At 53.2% G+C, this 8635-nt stretch overlaps 1 protein-coding gene across 1 annotated transcript in view; it reads left to right on the top strand.

The window, feature by feature from the left end:
- The first annotated feature begins 252 nt into the window (after positions 1 to 252).
- The window catches only part of tlr21 (toll-like receptor 21), a 43762-nt gene continuing 35379 nt past the window's right edge, over positions 253 to 8635 (top strand). The window contains exon 1 of the mRNA XM_067978097.1: positions 253 to 325. The gene's annotated coding sequence lies outside the window, so the exon portion shown is untranslated. The remainder of the gene's footprint in view (positions 326 to 8635) is intronic.

Raw genomic sequence — 8635 nt, 5'->3', positions numbered from 1 at the left:
AATCAGCCTCCTGTCCACTCCCCCTGCTGGCTGTGGGCACTGGCTGAGAAGAGGAACAGGCCCAGTTGTGATGCTCGTCATCAGGGGAGGAGAGGAAAGAAAGGGAAGTGATAGGAAAGTTCGAAGCTTGCAGTTGGTGCAGCTGCTGCCTCCCACAGGGGCCTCCCACAGCCCCAACCATCCTCACTTCTCCATTTTGAGATGGAACTGGGATTGAGTCATGTGATATCTCACCACATTTCCTCTGGTTGTCATTTCCAAACCATTGCACTTAACTGTCTCCGGATCATCAGTGCCGCCAGCACGAAACTCCAGCAGCAAACAGGTAGGATGTACACCATCTCAATGATCACAAGCCTCTCACAGTAAAGTGTCAAATCAGTCCTTTGTCCCTAAAGTCCTATCTGCTGTATTCTCCAGTGGTAAATGGCAAGAACCAGCTATACAATCCCTTCACAGGTTCAATCCCTGTCAAGCTCGGCTTTGCCATTTACAGGGCAGGAGCAGGACACTGCGGGAGTCGATGGGAACAGACAGTACAAACAGGAGGTGGACCTGAGAGAGAAAGCAAAGGGAGAAAGAGTCACAAACAGGCAGATGGGTTCTCCACACAGGGCCACTGAATATAAAAGCAAGGAAGTGATGCTGAATTTCTTCCAGACATTGGTTTTGACCACAGTTGGAGTATTGTCTGTAGTTCTGGGCAGCAAACCATAAGATGGATACTAGATCAATAGAAAGGGGACAGTGTAGATTCACGAGAATGAGTCCCAGAATGAGGGGGGACAGTTACCAAGACATAATTAGGCGGAGAAGATTTGGGGGCAATGTAATGGACGCTTTCAAAATTATGAAAGTTAAGATTTATTCTTGGGATTTGTGCAATACTGGCAGGGCCGCATTTATTGGTGATCCTTCACTGGCCAGAGGTGATGGTGCTGGTCATGGGCCTTCTCCTCAAACTGCAGCCGTCCTTAGATTAGTGTGGGATTGATACAGGGCTATGGGGAGAGAGTGGGGCAGTGAGATTAGTTTGAGATTGATACAGGGCTATGGGGAGAGAGTGGGGCAGTGGGATTAGTTTGGGATTGATACAGGGCTATGGGGAGAGAGCGGGGCAGTGGGATTAGTTTGAGATTGATACAGGGCTATGGGGAGAGAGTGGGGCAGTGGGATTAGTTTGGGATTGATACAGGGCTATGGGGAGAGAGCGGGGCAGTGGGATTAGTTTGAGATTGATACAGGGCTATGGGGAGAGAGTGGGGCAGTGAGATTAGTTTGGGATTGATACAGGGCTATGGGGAGAGAGTGGGGCAGTGGGATTAGTTTGAGATTGATACAGGGCTATGGGGAGAGAGTGGGGCAGTGGGATTAGTTTGGGATTGATACAGGGCTATGGGGAGAGAGTGGGGCAGTGGGATTAGTGTGGGATTGATACAGGGCTATGGGGAGAGAGTGGGGCAGTGGGATTAGTGTGGGATTGATACAGGACTATGGGGAGAGAGTGGGGCAGTGGGATTAGTGTGGGATTGATACAGGGCTATGGGGAGAGAGTGGGGCAGTGGGATTAGTGTGGGATTGATACTGGGCTATGGGGAGAGAGTGGGGCAGTGGGATTAGTTTGGGATTAATACAGGGCTATGGGGAGAGAGCGGGGCAGTGGGATTAGTTTGGGATTGATACAGGGCTATGGGGAAAGAGCGGGGCAGTGGGATTAGTTTGGGATTGATACAGGGCTATGGGGAGAGAGCGGGGCAGTGGGATTAGTTTGGGGATTGATACAGGGCTATGGGGAGAGAGTGGGGCAGTGGGATTAGTTTGGGATTGATACAGGGCTATGGGGAGAGAGTGGGGCAGTGGGATTAGTTTGGGATTGATACAGGGCTATGGGGAGAGAGTGGGGCAGTGGGATTAGTTTGGGATTGATACAGGGCTATGGGGAGAGAGTCGGGCAGTGGGATTAGTTTGGGATTGATACAGGGCTATGGGGAGAGAGCGGGGCAGTGGGATTAGTTTGGGATTGATACAGGGCTATGGGGAGAGAGCGGGGCAGTGGGATTAGTTTGGGGATTGATACAGGGCTATGGGGAGAGAGTGGGGCAGTGGGATTAGTTTGGGATTGATACAGGGCTATGGGGAGAGAGTGGGGCAGTGGGATTAGTTTGGGATTGATACAGGGCTATGGGGAGAGAGTGGGGCAGTGGGATTAGTTTGGGATTGATACAGGACTATGGGGAGAGAGCGGGGCAGTGGGATTAGTTTGGGGATTGATACAGGGCTATGGGGAGAGAGTGGGGCAGTGGGATTAGTTTGGGATTGATACAGGGCTATGGGGAGAGAGCAGGGCAGTGGGATTAGTTTGAGATTGATACAGGGCTATGGGGAGAGAGTGGGGCAGTGGGATTAGTTTGGGATTGATACAGGGCTATGGGGAGAGAGTGGGGCAGTGGGATTAGTTTGGGATTGATACAGGGCTATGGGGAGAGAGTGGGGCAGTGGGATTAGTTTGGGATTGATACAGGGCTATGGGGAGAGAGCGGGGCAGTGGGATTAGTTTGGGATTGATACAGGGCTATGGGGAGAGAGTGGGGCAGTGGGATTAGTTTGGGATTGATACAGGGCTATGGGGAGAGAGTGGGGCAGTGGGATTAGTTTGGGATTGATACAGGGCTATGGGGAGAGAGTGGGGCAGTGGGATTAGTTTGGGATTGATACAGGGTTATAGGGGGAGAGTGGGGCAGTGGGATTAGTTTGGGATTGATACAGGGCTATGGGGAGAGAGTGGGGCAGTGGGATTAGTTTGGGATTGATACAGGGCTATGGGGAGAGAGTGGGGCAGTGGGATTAGTTTGGGATTGATACAGGGCTATGGGGAGAGAGCGGGGCAGTGGGATTAGTTTGGGATTGATACAGGGCTATGGGGAGAGAGCGGGGCAGTGGGATTAGTTTGGGATTGATACAGGGCTATGGGGAAAGAGCGGGGCAGTGGGATTAGTTTGGGATTGATACAGGGCTATGGGGAGAGAGCGGGGCAGTGGGATTAGTTTGGGGATTGATACAGGGCTATGGGGAGAGAGTGGGGCAGTGGGATTAGTTTGGGATTGATACAGGGCTATGGGGAGAGAGTGGGGCAGTGGGATTAGTTTGGGATTGATACAGGGCTATGGGGAGAGAGGGGGGCAGTGGGATTAGTTTGTGATTGATACATGACGATGGGGAGAGAGTGGGGCAGTGGGATTAGTTTGGGATTGATACAGGGCTATGGGGAGAGAGGGGGGCAGTGGGATTAGTTTGTGATTGATACAGGGCAATGGGGAGAGCGTGGGGCAGTGGGATTAGTTCGGGATTGATACAGGGTTATGGGGAGAGAGTGGGGCAGTGGGATTAGTTCGGAATTGATACAGGGCTGTGGGGAGAGAGTGGGGCAGTGGGATTAGTTCGGGATTGATACAGGGCGATGGGGAGAGAGTGGGGCAGTGGGATTAGTTCGGGATTGATACAGGGCTATGGGGAGAGCGTGGGGCAGTGGGATTAGTTCCGGATTGATACAGGGCTATGGGGAGAGAGTTGGGCAGTGGGATTAGTTCGGGATTGATACAGGGCTGTGGGGAGAGCGTGGGGCAGTGGGATTAGTTCGGGATTGATACAGGGCAATGGGGAGAGAGTGGGGCAGTGGGATTAGTTTGGGATTGATACAGGGCAATGGGGAGAGAGTGGGGCAGTGGGATTAGTTTGAGATTGATACAGGGCTATGGGGAGAGAGTGGGGCAGTGGGATTAGTTTGGGATTGATACAGGGCTATGGGGAGAGAGTGGGGCAGTGGGATTAGTGTGGGATTGATACAGGGCTATGGGGAGAGAGTGGGGCAGTGGGATTAGTGTGGGATTGATACAGGACTATGGGGAGAGAGTGGGGCAGTGGGATTAGTGTGGGATTGATACAGGGCTATGGGGAGAGAGTGGGGCAGTGGGATTAGTGTGGGATTGATACTGGGCTATGGGGAGAGAGTGGGGCAGTGGGATTAGTTTGGGATTAATACAGGGCTATGGGGAGAGAGCGGGGCAGTGGGATTAGTTTGGGATTGATACAGGGCTATGGGGAAAGAGCGGGGCAGTGGGATTAGTTTGGGATTGATACAGGGCTATGGGGAGAGAGCGGGGCAGTGGGATTAGTTTGGGGATTGATACAGGGCTATGGGGAGAGAGTGGGGCAGTGGGATTAGTTTGGGATTGATACAGGGCTATGGGGAGAGAGTGGGGCAGTGGGATTAGTTTGGGATTGATACAGGGCTATGGGGAGAGAGTGGGGCAGTGGGATTAGTTTGGGATTGATACAGGGCTATGGGGAGAGAGTCGGGCAGTGGGATTAGTTTGGGATTGATACAGGGCTATGGGGAGAGAGCGGGGCAGTGGGATTAGTTTGGGATTGATACAGGGCTATGGGGAGAGAGCGGGGCAGTGGGATTAGTTTGGGGATTGATACAGGGCTATGGGGAGAGAGTGGGGCAGTGGGATTAGTTTGGGATTGATACAGGGCTATGGGGAGAGAGTGGGGCAGTGGGATTAGTTTGGGATTGATACAGGGCTGTGGGGAGAGAGTGGGGCAGTGGGATTAGTTTGGGATTGATACAGGACTATGGGGAGAGAGCGGGGCAGTGGGATTAGTTTGGGGATTGATACAGGGCTATGGGGAGAGAGTGGGGCAGTGGGATTAGTTTGGGATTGATACAGGGCTATGGGGAGAGAGCAGGGCAGTGGGATTAGTTTGAGATTGATACAGGGCTATGGGGAGAGAGTGGGGCAGTGGGATTAGTTTTGATTGATACAGGGCTATGGGGAGAGAGTGGGGCAGTGGGATTAGTTTGGGATTGATACAGGGCTATGGGGAGAGAGTGGGGCAGTGGGATTAGTTTGGGATTGATACAGGGCTATGGGGAGAGAGCGGGGCAGTGGGATTAGTTTGGGATTGATACAGGGCTATGGGGAGAGAGTGGGGCAGTGGGATTAGTTTGGGATTGATACAGGGCTATGGGGAGAGAGTGGGGCAGTGGGATTAGTTTGGGATTGATACAGGGCTATGGGGAGAGAGTGGGGCAGTGGGATTAGTTTGGGATTGATACAGGGTTATAGGGAGAGAGTGGGGCAGTGGGATTAGTTTGGGATTGATACAGGGCTATGGGGAGAGAGTGGGGCAGTGGGATTAGTTTGGGATTGATACAGGGCTATGGGGAGAGAGTGGGGCAGTGGGATTAGTTTGGGATTGATACAGGGCTATGGGGAGAGAGCGGGGCAGTGGGATTAGTTTGGGATTGATACAGGGCTATGGGGAGAGAGCGGGGCAGTGGGATTAGTTTGGGATTGATACAGGGCTATGGGGAGAGAGCGGGGCAGTGGGATTAGTTTGGGATTGATACAGGGCTATAGGGGGAGAGAGTGGGGCAGTGGGATTAGTTTGGGATTGATACAGGGCTATGAGGAGAGAGGGGGGCAGTGGGATTAGTTTGTGATTGATACATGACGATGGGGAGAGAGTGGGGCAGTGGGATTAGTTTGGGATTGATACAGGGCTATGGGGAGAGAGGGGGGCAGTGGGATTAGTTTGTGATTGATACAGGGCAATGGGGAGAGAGTGGGGCAGTGAGATTAGTTTGGGATTGATACAGGGCAATGGGGAGAGAGTGGGGCAGTGGGATTAGTTTGAGATTGATACAGGGCAATGGGGAGAGAGTGGGGCAGTGGGATTAGTTTGGGATTGATACAGGGCAATGGGGAGAGAGTGGGGCAGTGGGATTAGTTTGAGATTGATACAGGGCAATGGGGAGAGAGTGGGGCAGTGGGATTAGTTTGGGATTGATACAGGGCTATGGGGAGAGAATGGGGCAGTGGGATTAGTTTGGGATTGATACAGGGCTATGGGGAGAGAGGTTTTTTTATTTGTTCATGGGATGTGGGCGCCGCTGGCGAGGCCGGCATTTATCGCCCATCCCTAATTGCCCTTGAGAAGGTGGTGGTGAGCCGCCTTCTTGAACTGCTGCAGTCCGTGTGGTGAAGGTTCTCCCACAGTGCTGTTAGGAAGGGACAAAGATATCGGCAGACGCAGAAAGGAGGGGGAGGGGCAGAGATATAGGCAGATACGGACAGGAGGGGGAGGGGCAGAGATATAGGCAGATACGGACAGGAGGGGGAGGGGCAGAGATAGAGGCAGACGCAGACAGGAGGGGGAGGGGCAGAGATAGAGGCAGACGCAGACAGGAGGGGGAGGGGCAGAGATAGAGGCAGACGCAGACAGGAGGGGGAGGGGCAGAGATAGAGGCAGACACAGACAGGAGGGGGAGGGCCAGAGATAGAAGCAGGTGCAGAGTGAAGGGGAGGGGGAGAGTTGCTTTATGGACAGTCTCAATCTTAAAGAAGATTCTATGAACCTGGTGTTGGCAGTGAGGGAGGGAGGCACGGAAAGGATTTTGGGGAGGCCACTTGCCATTGGGAAAAGGATCATGGGCTGGCAGTGCTCGCTGGGGTAATGCTGGATTAATAGGAGCAGAGTGTGTCCTGTGGACAATGGGATCTGGACCTGGGGCAATGGCAGATATGGGAGTTGGCGAGTACTTTGAGGGAACACGGACATTGACAGCAGAGACCGGCACTGGCAGTGGAGAAGAGGGAGCCAGGAGTCGAGTGAATTTAAGAGGAAGTCGGGGGGGTCAGATTTTCTCCCAATGATGGTGGTTGAAGTAGTCAGGTTAGAGGATGAGGACCAGGAAGTGGTCAGAGATGGCCCAATCGGCATCGGAGATCTCAGAGGTGGCGACAGGCTCGAAGAAGCAGCCACTGGGTGAGAGACTTTGTGGGAAGGGTTGAGTGAAGACAGGAAGACAGAGAAGTCTGAGGAGAGACAGGTCCATGAGTTTAGGCACAGGTTCAAATCACTGAGAATGAGGGACTCGATCAATGCAAAGAGGAAGCAGATCTTAATGAGAACGTAGCCGTGGCGCAGGGGAGCTGCAGGCAATGAAGGGAGGGGAGCTGTTCAAAGGAATAGGGAGAGAAGTGGATGGGCAGAGCAAGCTATCGAAGGAGTCACTGATCCTGAGCGAGGTTTCTTTCAGGTCCACATAATGTGAGCCTTGTTCGTGAGACAGCAAACATGCTGAAGGATAGTGTGGAGTGGGCAGTGGTCGGGGAGAACACAAACAGATATGGGAAGGAGGTAAGAACAGTCAATCGACGAGGAGAGTGGTGGTCGATGAGATTCTTGGAACCCATTGGTCTGGAGACGAGGGATGTGAAAGGGGGAATGATTGGAGAAGGGGGAGGTGAAAGGGGGAATGATTGGAGAAGGGGGAGGTGAAAGGGGGTATAATTGGAGAAGGGGGAGGTGAAAGGGGGTGTGATTGGAGAAGGGGGAGCTGAAAGGGGGAATGATTGCAGAAGGGTGAGGTGAAAGGGGGAATGATTGGAGAAGGGAGAGGTGAAAGGGGGAATGATTGGAGAAGGGAGAGGTGAAAGGGGGAATGATTGTAGAAGGGGGAGGTGAAAGGGGGTCTGATTGGAGAAGGGGGAGGTGAAAGGGGGAATGATTGGAGAAGGGGGAGGTGAAAGGGGGAATGATTGGAGAAGGGAGAGGTGAAAGGGGGAACGATTGGAGAAGGGGGAGGTGAAAGGGGGAATGATTGGAGAAGGGGGAGGTGAAAGGGGGAATGATTGGAGAAGGGGGAGGTGAAAGGGGGTATGATTGGAGAAGGGGGAGGTGAAAGGGGGTGTGATTGGAGAAGGGAGAGGTAAAAGGGGGTATGATTGGAGAAGGGGGAGGTGAAAGGGGGTATGATTGGAGAAGGGGGAGGTGAAAGGGGGAATGATTGGAGAAGGGGGAGGTGAAAGGGGGAATGATTGGAGAAGGGGGAGGTGAAAGGGGGAATGATTGGAGAAGGGGAGGTGAAACGGGGTATCATTGGAGAAGGGGGATGTGAAAGGGGGAATGATTGGAGAAGGGGGAGGTGCAAGGGGGAATGATTGGAGAAGGGGGAGGTGAAAGGGGGAATGATTGGAGAAGGGGGAGGTCAAAGGGGAATGATTGGAGAAGGGGGAGGTGAAAGGGGGTGCGATTGGAGAAGGGGAGGTGAAAGGGGGAATGATTGGAGAAGGGGGAGGTGAAAGGGGGAATGATTGGAGAAGGGGGTGGTGAAAGGGGGTGTGATTGGAGAAGGGGGAGGTGAAAGGGGGTATCATTGGAGAAGGGGGAGGTGAAAGGGGGTATCATTGGAGAAGGGGGAGGTGAAAGGGGGTGTGATTGGAGAAGGGGGAGGTGAAAGGGGGAATGATTGGAGAAGGGGGAGGTGAAAGGGGGAATGATTGGAGAAGGGGAGGTGAAAGGGGGTATCTTTGGAGAAGGGGGAGGTGTAAGGGGGTATCATTGGAGAAGGGGGAGGTAAAAGGGGGGGTGAATGGAGAAGGGGGAGGTGAAAGGGGGAATGATTGGAGAAGGGGGAGGTGAAAGGGGGAATGATTGGAGAAGGGGGAGGTGAAAGGGGGTGTGATTGGAGAAGGGGGAGGTGAAAGGGGGTGTGATTGGAGAAGGGGAGGTGAAAGGGGGAATGATTGGAGAAGGGGGAGGTGAAAGGGGGAATGATTGGAGAAGG

Source organism: Heptranchias perlo, unplaced genomic scaffold, assembly GCF_035084215.1.
Source record: "Heptranchias perlo isolate sHepPer1 unplaced genomic scaffold, sHepPer1.hap1 HAP1_SCAFFOLD_223, whole genome shotgun sequence".
NCBI classification, from domain to species: Eukaryota; Metazoa; Chordata; class Chondrichthyes; order Hexanchiformes; family Hexanchidae; genus Heptranchias; species Heptranchias perlo.
Note: the sequence above shows the minus strand (reverse complement) of the source record. Positions and strands in the feature narration are given on the sequence as shown.